This window comes from Equus asinus, chromosome 23 (assembly GCF_041296235.1).
Source record: "Equus asinus isolate D_3611 breed Donkey chromosome 23, EquAss-T2T_v2, whole genome shotgun sequence".
NCBI classification, from domain to species: domain Eukaryota; kingdom Metazoa; phylum Chordata; class Mammalia; order Perissodactyla; family Equidae; genus Equus; species Equus asinus.
Window position 1 is genome coordinate 38,586,001 of NC_091812.1, and position 15,771 is coordinate 38,601,771.

Consider the following 15,771-nt stretch of genomic DNA (forward strand, 5'->3'; position numbering starts at 1 on the left):
CATTAAGATATTTACTATGTTACTTCTAAGGCAATATAGAACCCTCACCTATGACAGAAGCTGTTTAGTAATTACTTCTAATTACTAACGGGTTGAGAACAGCATGTTTTCCAAAAGCAGTTTCCATACAAGCTGAGACCTGACTATATTTTAACATTTCTGAATTCCAATTCTCCAGTTGCATTAAAAATCCATTAAGATAGTTGAAACGAAAGGAACTCTAGATTATGGGTCCTAAAGGGACCTTCAAAGGTCACCCTTCTTAGGTAGTACCATGCCTTGATCTTCTCCATTTGAGCAACTATCTTCAGAAAAATAGATTTCCTGGATAATCAGCCCCTTCTTCATATCGATTGACCACAAAATTATTGTGTTCAGAGGCTTACCTTTCAATGAAGAGCGAGGTATTAAATGGTAAACAGATCTCCAGTAGTAGAAATGGGCCCCCTCCTCATCCTTTCTTAGCTGGATAGTCCTAGGGAGACTTTGAATCCCTAATCACTCCTAGATTCCTCTCCTTCAAGATTTACTCCCCTAAACATCCACTAAACTACTCCTGCTTTCCCAGGGAACAGCCAGCCTCTACTTACATTTTGCAATAATCTGCTGGAGGAGTTTGTGTGTCATTGGCTGCAGATCAGTCTTCTCACTTATAGGGTATCAACCTAGTCCCATCTGTTCCCCATTTAGTACTGAAGAAGCTGTGGCCTTTGGGGGTTAATCAGTTACTTCCCAGCACTCTGTTCAGAGATTGAGTCAATGACATTTACAAGTTTTCCTCCCACTCACTTTGTGGGACCCTCACTTGAGGTGGACTCAGGTTGTTGGACCTTGATGACTTTACGGTTTCAGTCGTGGGGGGCTCTTTTGAAACAATAGCAATGCTGCCAGAAAAAAAAAAATGGAAGTAGCTTTTTGGGCAATACTCTTCATTTAGCCAGGACTCACCCTCATTGGAAAACAACTTTCTAGAGACTCTATATGAATATAAAAGTTAATTTTCTAAGTTGTCAATACCAGCTTTGTATTCTTTAACAAGGGCTATTTATCCACGGCCAAGTTTTTGCCAAAGACATTGAAATTCATTCCTTCTCTCTCTCTTCCTCCCTCTCTCTTTTTTTCTTTCTTTCTCTCTTTCTCCCTGTCTTTTTTCTTGCTTGCTTGCTTGCTTTCCTGGTCTTAAAAAAAAAAAAAAAAAAGCCACTCGCTCCTTTCTTCCATAAACAGCAAGATTCCACTCACTGCCTTACTCCCAGACCTAAATCACTGTCTCCTGGCTTCCTGCACGTCCAAAGGCTGGGTAACTAACTGCCTTTCTTTTTGAGAACTTTATAACACCAGCTGTTTAATATCTATAAGCTTTTGTGTCCTCCACTAACACCCACCTCTCACCCCTCACTCCCACCCACTCAACCTCTACCCTCCAACACAACCCTAGTGTTGAAAATGTGTCGGATAAAAGACCTTCCATTCCCTGATATCCAAATTGGGAACCTGAGCCACAGTCAAGATGCTGTTGCACATCATTGGGTTGTAACTGTCATCGTCACAATTTCAAGTAACCTGTCAACCTTCAGCTGCTCCAATTTCATGATCTTGCCCCGCAGAGGACCAGAAACCAAGGGCAGATGCTTCAGTCTTTTAGAAAATACTTGTAAAATTATAATGGAATGAGAGATTTTGAAGTGTTTTCCAAATTTCTAAATAAAGGAAAATCTTCTGACACACATCAGGGAAAGATTATTGTACCAGACGAACTGATAGCACTTAGGGTATCATTTGCTGCAGTTTGACAGCAGGGCTGTTTCTGCCATCACTTGCACTTCCCATACTCAGTTTCTCTTCAGCTTCCCTCCAGCAAATAAAAATTTCAGGGATTTCCAAAAGCCCAAAAATATAAGTTGCTACCTGATACCTAACAGCTGTATTTTCCAAGCCACACAGATGTTAGATTTCTTCATGGACTTCAGACCTGGCCTGGAATTCTAGAAAATGCAGTTTTTTTCCCTGGCCCACAAGGCTCACTTCCTCCCCAAGCCTGTCCAGAGATCCCCACCATCTTTAATTTCCTTAGCACTTACCACTTGTACTACTTATTGACAGCAAAAAATGCTTCAGGATACAAAGAAACCTTAAGATTCTCCACCCTTCTTCCCATCTGATGCTGGCCTCTTTCCGACCTCACCACCCAAGGACCAACTAGTGATAAACCACTCCTAGGGATGAGGAATCGACTAGTTCCTTATATGCTTTATTATGATTAATCTCTTTATTATAATAACACATCCACAGTAGAAAGTTAAGAGAGGAAAAAAAGGAGAAAAAAAAATTAAACCTCCCTATAATCACCACACACTCAGAAGAAACTTTGGTTATCAAACAGTATTAGGGTGTTATCCCATTATAATAATAAAAATTATATATATAAGTATATATTATAAGGCCATAATGAATATTTTTATGACTAAACCTTTTGTGTGAAGCTATGAATGTTTTTCAAGATAAATTTTTAGAAAATTAATTCTTAGAGTAATCAATCAAAATTTTAAGCTGTCTGATAATAGTAATCACAATAATACTATTAATATTAATGACAAGTATTCCTGGAGCATACTACACATCAAATACTCTGTCAAGTACTTTATATTTACAACAATCTTAGAAGTTGGATACTCTAGCATCTTCATTTAAAACAAAGAAACTGAGGCTTGGAAACTTACCTGAGTTCTCTCAGAAGGTGTGCTAGAAAATGAGGGATCACGGATTCAAACCCAGTTCTATTTCTACAAACCACACTCTTTCCATTACACACATAAAGGAGGATTCTCTCACTGTGCTACAACGGATAAATGCCTAGTGTTTACTAAAACAACTCAAGTTCAGTGAACCAAAGGATACCATATTGGGAGGAGCCACAAAAGTACTTAAATTCAATCCTTATCTGATATGTGAGTCATCCCCTCAACATTCCCTACAAGGATCTCTTAACTTTTATTTAGTTACCCTTAAAGACAACAGACTCTCTCTCTTAGACATTTTACCTTTGAACGACTCTAACAGCTAGAAAATTCATTTTTACTCTGAACTGAAAATTGTCTCCTTTTAGGCACCAACCACCAGCGCTAGGTCTAGCCCCAAGGTCACAAGGACATCATCCCTCCTCTCTGCAATGTGACAGCACTTCCCATGCGTCATCAGGTTTTTTCCAAGCCCAGGGTTCCTTTAACCACTGAGTATTCTCACCACTGGGGAGACTTCTGCTGACCAAGCTCCAGGCTGTGCATCTCTCAACAAGGCCAGGCACCAGCTGAGACACCAGAGGGCAATGCCTTGAGACTAAGGAGAATGATCCAGAGCAAGGCTTCCTCTAGACCTACCCTAACAACGCCTATAACCAAGCCCTGGCAAGATCCTCAGAGGAGACAGAGTTTAGAAGTTGAGTCCTGACCCTGCAACCATAAAACTTCTAGAAGAAAATATAAGCTCCTTGACATCAGTCTTCATGATGATTTTTTGGATCTAACTCTAAAAGCAAACGTAATAAAAGCAAAAATAAACAAATGGGACTACATCAAACTAAAAAGCTTCTGTACAGCAAAGGAAAGCATTAACAAAATGAAAAGGCAACCTACTGAATGGGAGAAAATATTTGCAAATCACATATTTGATGAGGGGTTAACATTGAAAATATATGAAAAAACTCATATAACACAATGGCAAAACCCAAACAATCCAATTAAAAAATGGGCAGGGGATATGAATAGACAATTTTCCAAAGGAGACACACAGATGGCCAACAGGTACATGAAAAGAGCTCAACATCACTAATCATCAGGGAAATGCAAATCAAAACCACAATGAGATATCATCTCACACCTGTTAGAATGGTTATTATCAAACAGACAAAAAATAACAAGTGTTGGTAAGGATGTGGAGAAAAGGCAACCCTGTGCACTGTGAAGGTAAATCAGTGCAGCCACTATGGAAAACGGTATGGAGGTTCCTTAAAAAATTAAAAATAGAACTACCATACGATCTAGCAATTCCACTTCTGGGTATTTATCTGAAGAAAATGAAAACACTAATTTGAAAAGATGTTGCACCCTCATGTTCACTGCGGCATTATTTACAATAGCCAAGAAATGGAAACAGCCTAAGTGTCCATTGATAGATGAATGGATAAAGAAGATGTGGTGTATATATATAATGGGATATTAGCCATAAAAAGGTATAGAATCTTGCCATTTGTGACAACATGGACAGACTTTGAGGGCATTTTATGCCAAGTGAAATAAGTCAGACAGAGGAAGACAAATACCATATGATCTCACCTATATGTGGAATCTAAAAAACAAAACAAATAAATAAATGGAACAAAACAAAAAACCAAGCTCATAGCTACAGAGAACAGATTAGTGGCTGCCAGAGGGGAAGGGAGTGGGAGGGTGGGTGAAATGGGTGAAAGGAGTCAAAAGATATAAACTTCCAGTTACAAAATAAGTCATGGGTATGTAATGCACAGCATCGTGGCTATAGTTAATAATACTGTATTATATATTTGAAAGTTGTTAAGAGAATAAATCTTAAAAGTCCTCATCACAAAAAAAAAATTTTTATCTATGTATGATGGATGGTAACTAGACTTATTGTGGCGATCATTTCATGATGTATACAAATATCAAATCATATATATCATAATACAATGATACATAATATATATCATTAATATTAATTAATATAATAATATATATCAAACTAATATAATGTTATATGTCAATTATTCCTTAATAAAAAATAAATTTGAAAAAAAAGTTGAGAGGCCAGCCCCAGTAAGCCTAGTGATTAAGTTTGGTGCACTCTACTTCAGTGGCCCAGGTTTGGTTCCTGGGCACAGATCTATACAATTTGTCTATCAGTGGCCAACCTGTGATGGCAGCTCACATACAAAACAGAGGAAGACTGGCAATAGATGTCAGCTCAGTGCAAACCTTCCTCAGCAAAAAGAGGAAGATTGGCAATGGATGTTAGCTCAGAGTGAACCTTCTTTGGCAAAAAAAAGAAGCTGAGTCCTACCAAGTTAAAGGGGCTTGGGAAACACCCTGGGCTTGCCACAGATCTTCTCTAACAAAGCATAAGGATGACAACAAATGAAAAACTCACTGGAAGGACTTAAAAGCAGACTAGAAATGGCAGAAGAATCAGTGACTCTGGACATAGATCAACAAAAATTGTCTTAAGATCAAAGAGAAAAAGAATAAGAGATTTACAAGAAGTTAAAGAGCCTCCAGGACCTGTGGGACAATATGAAATTATCTAACATATGTGTAATTGGAGTCCCAGAAGAAACAGAGAGTGAGACTAAGACAAGAAAAGTATGTGATAAATTAATAGCCAAAAATGTCCCAAGTGTCATCAGGGAGCTTTGGAGTTAAGAGTTGCACCTAGAATATAAGAGATGCCCCAGAGCACACATTTGGATTTTTCAAGAAGGTAACAGGTGGTAGAAAAGGGAGTGTGGTGGGGGTAGCATCAGTTGTTGATGAAAAAAGGACTTGTATATACAAAATCAAAGAAACAGCACTTAAGCCAACTGAGATGCCAAACCCTTAGTCAGACTAAATTTTGACAGAATGATGCAACAGCTACTGAGGACCTACCCTGGGCTGGATCTTTTATATACATTCACTCAATCGTTATGAAAATCCTGTGACATAGCTATTATTTATTATCCCCCATTTTCCAGACGACATCACTGAGGCAAGGAGAGGTTCAGTAGCTTGTCCAAAGCTGCACATCTAATAAGGGGTGGAGTTGAGATTCAAACCCACTACTGATTCCAAAATCTGTTCTCCTAACAACTATGCCATCCTGCTTCCCTCTAGGTTGCTCACTGGCCAGGTCTCTTCCCCTTCAAGGAAGCCCCAGATTCCCCTCATATACAAAGACTGGGCGGAATGGCCCATAGCCCAGAACTCATGGCTGTGGGAGACCAGGACTTACCTTGTCTGGGAGATCTCACAGTGCACAAGGCCACTTCAGGACTTCAAAAGGCTGCTGAAACTCAAATAACCCATGTCTATGAAATACAGGCCTTTAGAGTCTGCATTTCCAAAGGCTACCTGGATCTTTAACTAATTAAAAATTTAAAGTTCAAGACAAGGATCTAAATCAAAAACAACCAGCTGAATATACTTCTTAGTCCTGAACACTAGCTGTATGCTGACTTCCACTCAGGACAACCACATCATGTGAAACCAGAAAAACACAGCATTAAAATGCCTGCATTTGAGGACAGTACACAAACTGCACTGATGCCCAAGTGCTGTGGATAAGCAGATGCCCAAGAGTGAACAAAGGTTCAAATCAATTCAACAAGAATTTGTTAGCATCTACTATACTTCAGGCACTACTCTGTTTATCCTACCAGGATACACATAAATAATGCTGGTCATCAAGAATCTGTCTGGCATTACATAGAACCTACCGAGGACGTGCTTTGCAGGAACTTCGTGGGCCTGTTGGGCGTGGGCCAGTTCCTGGTGAAGACCAGCACCATTGCCACCTTTTGGCATGCCCACAACGCGCGGGGGATGACGTTCAGCGTGAACCTCGTCATCATGGTCACCATGGAGGCCAAAAACCCAGCCGACCTGCCCAAGCTGGTGGAGGGGCTGAAGCGGCTGGCCACACTGGACCTCATGGTGCAGAGCATCACTGAGGAGCCCAGGGAGCACATCATCGTGGGGGCCGGTGAGCTGCACCTGGAGATTTGCCTGAAGGACCTAGGGGAGGACTACGCCTGCATTCCCTTTGAGAAATTCCACCCAGTCGCCTTGTACCACGAGACCGTCAGCGAGGTGTCGAAAGTGCTATGCTCGTCCTATTCCCCCAACAAGCACAAGCAGCTCTACAGGAAGGCACAGCCTTCCCCGAAGGCCTGGCGGAGGACACTGACCAGGGCGAGGTCTCTGCCCACCAGGGCCTCAAGCAAGGGGCCTGCTTCCCGGCCGAGAAGTACGAGCGGGACATGCCCGAAGCCCCCAAGATCTGGTGCTTTGGGCCCTCTGGTGCCGGCCCCAACATCCTCAACCACGTCACCACGGGCACGCAGTACCTCAAAGAATCACCTACAGCGCGGCGGCCGAGGTGGCGCTGTGCGAGAACGCGCGGGGCGTGCGCTTCACGTCCACTTCGGGTCGTGGCACGCAGACGCCATGCAGAGCCTCCGCACTACAGGCCGTGCCCCGACGCCAGGGGCTGACCGCGGCCCGGCTCCTGCAGCCCACGCCTTTGTGGAGAGCAAGCGTCCTCAACAAGAGCTGGGGGCATCTCTGGTGTCCTGAACAGGGAGCAGGGCCCCGTCTTGGAGGAGTGCCAGGTGGCCGGCACCCCCATGTGTGTCGGGAAGGCCTACTTGCCCTCCCATCAACGGGTCCTTTGGCTTCACTGCTGACCTCGGGTCTCACACGGGCGGCCAGGCCTTCCCCAGGGCGTGTCTGACCCCCGGCGCACTCTGTCCGCAGACCCCTTCGACGACCCAGCCGCCCCTGCCAGGTCCCAACAGAGACATGCAAGCACAGAGGGCTGAAGGAAGGCATCCCAGCCCTGGACAACTTCGGGGACAGACTGTAGGCGGCTCTCCCCGCAGCCCCGGCCGCCCCAGGCGGACTCGGGACAATGGGCCACACAAGAGGCCCTCGTGTTCGCCCCAGGACGCCTCGCGAGACTAAGCAGACACACGGCTGCTCCGTCTGACGGGTTTCTGGGGCCCATTCCGTGCGTCGCTCGGCGTGAAGACTTGGTGCCATTTCTTTGGATATTTATTACAAGATTTCAGAGGCAACAGAAATGCCCTTGCCGCAGGTACGTATTTGGCTGGAGACCGGAGGCGGGGGATTGGAGTGGGTGGGGATGGGACACACTGAACACTTTTTTTTTTTTTCATTTCTTCAGAGGGAAACTCAAATGCCCCAAAAAATTTTAAACGCATTAAGAGGATTATTTGGGTAAATGCCCTGTAGTGGATTTTCCCCTAAAAGGGGGAAGGAACAAGGTGGGTAGACATTTCTCTTTGGACGCACACCAGAAGGCAGAAAATCTTATGTGGTGTCACCATGAGCACCTGCAGCTGTATTAGTGCCATTGGAAAGTAAATTTGATATGGTAGTGACAAAGAAAAGAATCTGTCTGGGGTAGAGAGAGATGTAAATCGGCAACATGGCGTGTTAAGTGAAAGAACTGACACACACAGAAGGTTCTAAGGTAGCACAGAGAAGGGAGTGATTAACTCAGCGTGAGGGTGAAGGAGTAATTCATTCATTCATTCCAGAAACATTTCCTGAACACGTGCTCTGTGCTGCAGTGGGCCCAAATCTGGACAAATATTTTCCAGTAGAGAGGGAAAGAGGCGTTTCAGGAAGAGGAGACCACATATATGTATAGATACCTGAAAGATCATGGTGTGTTTGAAGAACTCTAAGACATTCCAAATTGTGGAGAATAAAATTTGAAGGAGAAAAGCAGCAGGTGTGGCTCAAGTAGGCAAGAATTCATACTATTTATTGAGCACAGTAATTCATATGTATTGGGTGCAATAATTTGTACTATCTGCAGGAAACAGTGTAAGTTTTGTGGAGGTTCAAACCCCAGCCAGTGTTTGTCTATATTAGGTGCTTGATAAAAGTCTTAAACTGCTAGTATGGTTTACATACTTACACCTATGGGAGTTCCTGACCTTTCTGGCCTCAGCCTGCAGCCCTCTTGAGAGGGTGGGGTGGGGGTCACAGGAGTCAGGGAATTGCCATATTCTCCCTGAGGCTAGAGGACCATCAGCTGGTGGTGGCTCTTCCCCACCCAGCTGTCCTCCAAGGGACAGGATTGGTGCTATCGGGTATAACATGGCTACCTCTCCTTATACTGACTTTCCCGCCTTCCCTGAACTCCACTGGGAGAAGATTTAGGTCATTTTTTCATGAATTAGTCCTGTAGGACCCAAAGCAGTAGAGAGTTGGGGGCAGAAACAAATTGTGCCTTTTAAAAAAAATAGTTAACATTCTTCTTATATCTCAGAAGAACAAGTCATCCAAGTTTGGGGGCTTTTAGAATGTCTCTATGAAGGCTTGCTCCCTTCCTAACTCTTCTTCTATCTCCTTATCATCTTGTCTTCTCCTGCTCTATTTAGGCCCCACTCCTCCATGTCTATCTCCCTTTCCCCTTTCTATCACTCCCTCTATTCCTGCCAGAATGTAGATCTCTGGTTCCAGGCACTTCTTGAGTCTAGAATATTCTGCAACCTCAGGTTTGAGTTGGTTGCTGGTGGAAGCTTTCTCTGATCTTCCTTCTGAAGGGTGCATTCTCCTGTGGAAGGGACCTGCTGTGAGGGTACATCACCAACTGTGGGCCTGCCTTCAGTTCACCTTCTGACATCCCTTAAAGACTAACAAACTTCATCTGTGAGAGAAGTAGTTTTTTTCCAAAGATTACCCTGTCTAGTCTATATAAGGAGTGTGTCCTCTTATTAATATAGCTTTTAATCCTGCTCCTTTTGAATTAGTGACACTAGACATCTCTTCTGGCCTGGTTTTCATTAAGGCTTTCCACATGAATTGAAAAATCCTTCTGCATGGGGCACCTGAGACAATGAGAACCAGTGTACTCAAAGTTTCTTCCTCATTGCCAGGTTTTTTCCTGATAAAAGTCTAAGAAGGGTGTGTGTGTGTGTGTTGGGGTAGGGTTGGGTGGGGTGTTCATTTTATTTCACCAGATATGTAAATATTTGAAATTTGAAAAGTAATCACATTTCTCCACCTCCATTGAGGACAGAAAAACCAGAAAGAGGCTTGCATTGTCAAAAAGGTTTCAGTAAAGCATTTATCACAAGGATACACACATTTGATACCTGGAGGTTATTATTATTCTTACAAAAGGTGCATCCCCCTAGGGGCCTTAGGATATGCTGGTCTAGGTGGAACCTACCTTCTCCTCAGCTTAGCGGAGGTTTGTGACGCCTCTTGGGGAGGAGGGGTTGAAATCATTTACCTCTCAGTATAGTCCTGAACCTTAGATTCTAACAGGGGACATGGTTGCATCTTTTTCTTTTTTTAATCTGAGCCAGGATTTTAATACATTTTCTTCTCCCACCCAGATGTCCTTTCGACATATTGAAGCTAAGGCAGAAAGGACACACTACTTATAATATTTTGTTTTTGGACGAGTTAATCATTTATTTCTCCTGTCATCGGAGGGAGCACCTCAAAGCAGCCCCATTCTCTGAGTCCATACTACCAGTGCTTATAGTGACAAGTGGAAACACGCGAGTACCCAGAGACATCACTTGCCAGCCTGAAATAACTGGAAAAAAGCCAGGACTACTTTAGATCACTATTCTTCCTGAATCACTGCTTCTGTTGTATTCCCTACATAATGGAGCTTAATTTGTCTTTAAAAGTGAGGGAGTTTTCCTTAATCCAGCAATCCCACTTTGGGGACTTTGATAGAAATAAAATCACCTTCATATAATGGTGTGTGTAAAAATTGTTTAATATGGCATTATTTATAGGATCAAATTAAACAAGTAAATTTTTCTTTCTTTTACATTAGTTTGTCAGTTGCTATGAGTGCATGTTATCCTTTTAGATTTTGAAAGGAAAGTTAATATAGAACATGATTTGTTTTAAGAGTGAGGATAGCATGGGTGATCAGGAAAAAAGAAAACACTTCAAGATGACATTATGAGTCACTGGACTAGTTATTGTTTATTGTATAACTTGGCCATTCAACAAGAGGCTAATATATACCAGAACTGGCATCGGAAAATATTTGATACCATGTAAGTCTTTGTTTTCCTTTGGACAAGGAAGAGGTCTTTGGTCAGTATTTCAGACCCTCAGGAAAACAATGTCAAAACCAAACTGCCATGCTACCAGCTGCCAGCATATTTATGCTATGAGCATATTGAGTTCAGGTGGAAGAGATGTATTGAGCAACTATTATGGATGCTAGGTAAGATGCAGGGCTATGAAAATGAAAAAGAGATGGCTCAGCTCTCAAGATACTCACTGTAGTTGGGTGGAGATGGGGAGGGTGGCAGACACATAAATAAGGAGGATGCTGCTCCTAATGATAACAATGATGCAAATGTACTTTTATGGAGAAAAGACTTCATTGGTCACTGGACCTGAAGGAATAAAGGCATGAGGATGTATGGGCGAGCCTGGGAACATTTGGTATTATCAGGGTAAGAAGTGCAAGATAAGGAGAGGCAGTAGATGCAACTGGGAAGACTAGTCATAGTCAGGCCACAGAAGACCTTGCATGGTATTCTGTGGGACTTGAAATTTTTTCCTGTAGTCAATGAGGAACACTCAAAGGTTTTCCAAAGGAGAGTGATATAGTCAGATTTGCATTTCAAATAGATCACTCCAGACTCGGACAGGCACATACCCAAGGGCAGGGAGTCCAAGCAGATGACAGAGGAATAGTCTCAATGAGACTATTGAGACCCAATAGTCTCAATGGAGCCTGCATGTGGGCAGTGATAACAGGGAGAGGAAGGATGGCTTCGAGAGAGATTTAGACCAAAATAGGTAGGAAGATGTGATTGACTGGATGTGGGGATGAAAGAGCCCCTAAGATGACTAGTATGGTTTTGGTTTGGATGTCTGGGTAGATAAAGATAAATAATAGAGCAACACAGGTGCATTAGGAGAATCAAGATAAGTTTAGTTTCAGAAAAGTCTAAGATGACTATGAGGTATACAGATGGAAATGTTTTGTAACCAGTTGGCCACATAAATCTGGGACTCAGGAGAGAAGTCAAGACCAGAGCTGTGGACTTGGAAGTCATGGGATGAACTTGCTTGGATGGATTTAGGAGTCACATTCATTAAGGGCCAGGCCCTGAACTTGACTTTGGGTATACAGTTGATGCACAAAATATTCATGTTTCTTGTCTCACAGAGTTAACCATCTAGTTGGGGAGATAGGCATTAATCAAAAAAGTCACATAGGGCCTGGCCTTGTGGCTAAATGGTTAAGGTTCCATGCACTCTACTTCAGCAGCATGTACCGAGGTTCACGGGTTTGGATCCCAGGCGTGGACCTACTCCACTCACCAGCCATGCTTTGGGGGTGTCCCAAATACAAAGAGATAGAGGAGGATCGGTGCAGATGTTAGCTCAGGGCTAGTCTTCTTCAAGCAAAAAAAAGAGGAGAATTGGCAGCAGATGTTAGCTCAGGGAAAATCTTCCTCAGCAAAAAAAAAAAGTCACATAGAAATGTCATGGCAAATTGTGCTTGTGCTGGGTGCTATAATGGAAAAGTGAAGCTCTTACAAGACAGTATAAGACAAGGACCTGATATGCCACAGGAGGTCATAGATACTCTCTCTAAGGAAATAACATATAGAGGGATACAGTCACAGCCCATGGAAGAACAGTAGGCCAAAATAACACCAAATGAGAAAGGAGGACTGAAAAGGAGGAAAAATACAGAAAGAGACGTGGAAAATAGAAGGAAATTTTGTCAAGGAAGTAGAAAATTGCAAGAGATAATATTCATAAGTAGCATAAGGGCTAAAAAGGCCATTTATTGCAAGTATGGAGGTCACTGGTGATGTTCTCAAGCAGTTCTTGTAGAATCAGAAGCCAGATTTTAATGAGTTGAAGAGTGAATAAGGATCTCATCAATATGGTAGTGTAGGCAGACTCTGAACTCACCTCATCCCATGAGCAAAACCAGGTTACGGCTATTCTTGGAAAAAGTACCCCTGAGAGAGAACTGAAAACTGGATAAAAAGAACGGCCACAAGAAGGGACAGTCCTGACTGAGGTGGAAGAGGCAAAAATTCCTTTCTGAAGAGCAAAAAGCCACCTTTGCCAGCTGTGGAACTTTACAGCCAGCTGACCGGGAGCAAGCCTAAAGTACACAGCCTTCCCTGGAAGAGTGGGACAACTAAGCAGGGGCGCATTACCACCATAAGCATCCTTTGGACTCAGCACAACTGAGATGAGTCTCATAGTATCTGGCTTAGTTGGCTGTTAACTGCAACAGGGAATACCTCCAGAAAAGCTATGGACATAAGCATAAAACCCAGCTTCTAAAGGGCCCACACACAAATTCACCCATCTCAGAAAGCAACCTAAAATCACCAGAAAGAAAGGTGCACGGTCTTTTGGTGAAAACAGACTCACCTGGTAGACCCTGGGGGCATCTCGTTGAGAAATGAGACGTCTCTGGGGACTGAGACAGTGGCAGGAGCCATTGTGGTGACCTAGTACAGTTGTGCTGGCACAAACACTGGCAGATGCCATTGGAGTTCTTCCGCTGGCCTGTTAGCCCAGGGGTCTGCCACACCCACTAGAGCGCCAATTTAATACAGCTCAGCCAGGGCAGGCCACCAGCTCTAGGGACTGGCCCCACCCAACAGCAAGCCCTCAGGCTACTTGTCAGCCTCTATAGACTGGGTGCCTCGATACTCTGCAGCCAAGTGAGTATATCCACCTCTGTGGGGCAGGGCCTGTCTGAGGACCAGATGAACTATGGAGATCATTGGTGAAGAGTGTGGGGTCCTCTGCAGTGGGGCAACTGGGTATGCTCCAGGGGGTCAGGACGTGTGCTCGGGCCAGGACTGTGTTGACAGTGTGTCTGGACCTGTGGGGGATGGGGCTTATCAGCAACAGAAGACCTGTGCACAAACAGCCACATAGGGGATCGGCCTCACCTTCCAAAGCCTGAAGAAATTAGTTGCCCCCATGCCTGAGGCCACTCAGCTGCAATCCTGAGAGAGCTGATGACAGCCTTGCAGGCCTGAGGCCTACAGCAATTGTAAGCCCTGAGCCTAGTAGGCAGCCACACTGGGGGCCTACTCACTTAACAGAAAAGCTGCAACAGGAGTGTGCCATTAAACCTTGCAGCCAACTGTGCTAGGTCTCCCCAAAACCAATTTATAAACAGCTGACCAGGAGGGGAAAACCTAGACTCCTTGGATACCTGCAGCAAGAGCAACCCTGCTGCAGCAGAAGGACGCATGTAGCCCACACAGGGGTCACTCTTGGGACATTTGGACTGGTGAAAAGAGGGAAGCACAGTGCTGGGCCTCAAAAGGTGTCTCCTACATAAGGCCACTTCCATAAGATCAGGAGACATAGCTGACCCACCTAATACATAGATATAAACACAGAGAAAGAGGCAAAATGAGGAGGCAAAGGAATAGGTTCCAAGCAAGGGAACAGGGTAACACCCCAGAAAAATAGCTAAATGAAACAATCTACCTGAAAAAGAGTTCAAACAAAAAGCCATAAGGATGCTCACTGACCTTGGGAGAAGACTGGTTGAGCACAGTGAGAATGTCAACAAAGAATTGGAAAATATAAAAAAGAACCAATCAAAAATGAAGAATACAATACTGTAAATGAAAAATTCACAAGAAGGACTCAATAGCAGAGTAGATGATATAGAAGAACAGATCAGTGAGCTGGACGAAAGACTAGAGGAAATCACCCAAGCTGAGAAGATAAAAGAAAAAAGAATTAAAAAGAATGAGAACAGCCTAAGGGAACTCTGGGTCAATATCAAGCATGCTAACATTTGTATTATAGGTGTCCCAGAGGAGAAGAGAAAGGCAAAGGGGCAGAGAATCTATTTGAAGAAATAATAGCTGAAAACTTTGTTAACCTAAGAAGGAAACAGACGTCCAAGTACAGGAATCACAGAGAGCACCAAACAAGATAAAGCCAAAGAGGCCCACAGCAAGACACGTTATAATTAAAATGTCCAAAATTAAAGATAAAGAGAGAATCCTGAAAGCTGCACTAGAAAGGCAACAACTGACATTCAAAGGAAACTCCATAAGGCTGTCAGCTGACTTCTCAGCCGAAACCCTACAGGCTAGAAGAGAGTGGCATGATATATTTAAAGTGCTGAAAGGAAAAAAACCTACAGCCAAGAATACTCTACCCAGCAAGGTTATCATTCAGAATGGAAGGAGATATAAAGAGTTTCCCAGACAAGCAAAAATTAAAGGAGTTTATCACCAAGAAACCAATGCTACAAGAAATTCTAAAGGGACTTAAGTGGGAAAGAGAAGACCATAAGTAGTAATAAGAAAATTATCAACAACAACAAAAAAGACAGTAAAGTCACTGGTAAAGGCAAAAATACAGTAAAGATAGCAGATCAACCACCTATGAAGATAATATGAAGGTTAAAAGACAAAAGTACTAAAATTACCTATTTCAATGATAAGGTAATGGATACACATACACAAAATAAGAGGTTAAATATGCTATCAAAAACATAAGGGGCAGGCCCCATGGCCGAGTGATTGAGTTTGCGTGCTCTGCTTTGGCCACCCAGGGTTTCACCAGTTCAGATCCTGGGTGTGGACATGATACCACTCATCAGGCCATGCTGAGGTGGCGTCCCACATGCCACAACTAGAGGGATCCTCAACTACAAAATATGCAACTGTACTTGGGAGATTTGGGGAGAAAAAGCAGAAAAAAGGGAAGATTGGCAACAGTTGTTAGCTCAGGTGCCAATCTTTAAAAAAAAAAAACATAAAATGTGGGAAGAGGGGAGTAAAAGAGTAGGTCTTTTTGAAAGAGGTCAAACTAACGAGACTAGCAACTCAATATAGATTGGTATATATGGAGATTATTATATATGAACCTCTGGGTAATCACAAACCAGAAATCTATAATAAATGTAGAAATAAGAGAAAGGAAGCCAAACATATTACTAAAGAAAGCCATCAAACCACAAGGGAAGAGA

The 15,771-nt window shown here is 43.1% G+C and overlaps 1 pseudogene; it reads left to right on the forward strand.

Annotated features, from left to right (window-relative positions):
- Positions 1 to 5,455: 5,455 nt before the first annotated feature.
- On the forward strand, positions 5,456 to 7,261 carry LOC106822416 (elongation factor 2-like; annotated as a pseudogene).
- Positions 7,262 to 15,771: the final 8,510 nt, after the last annotated feature.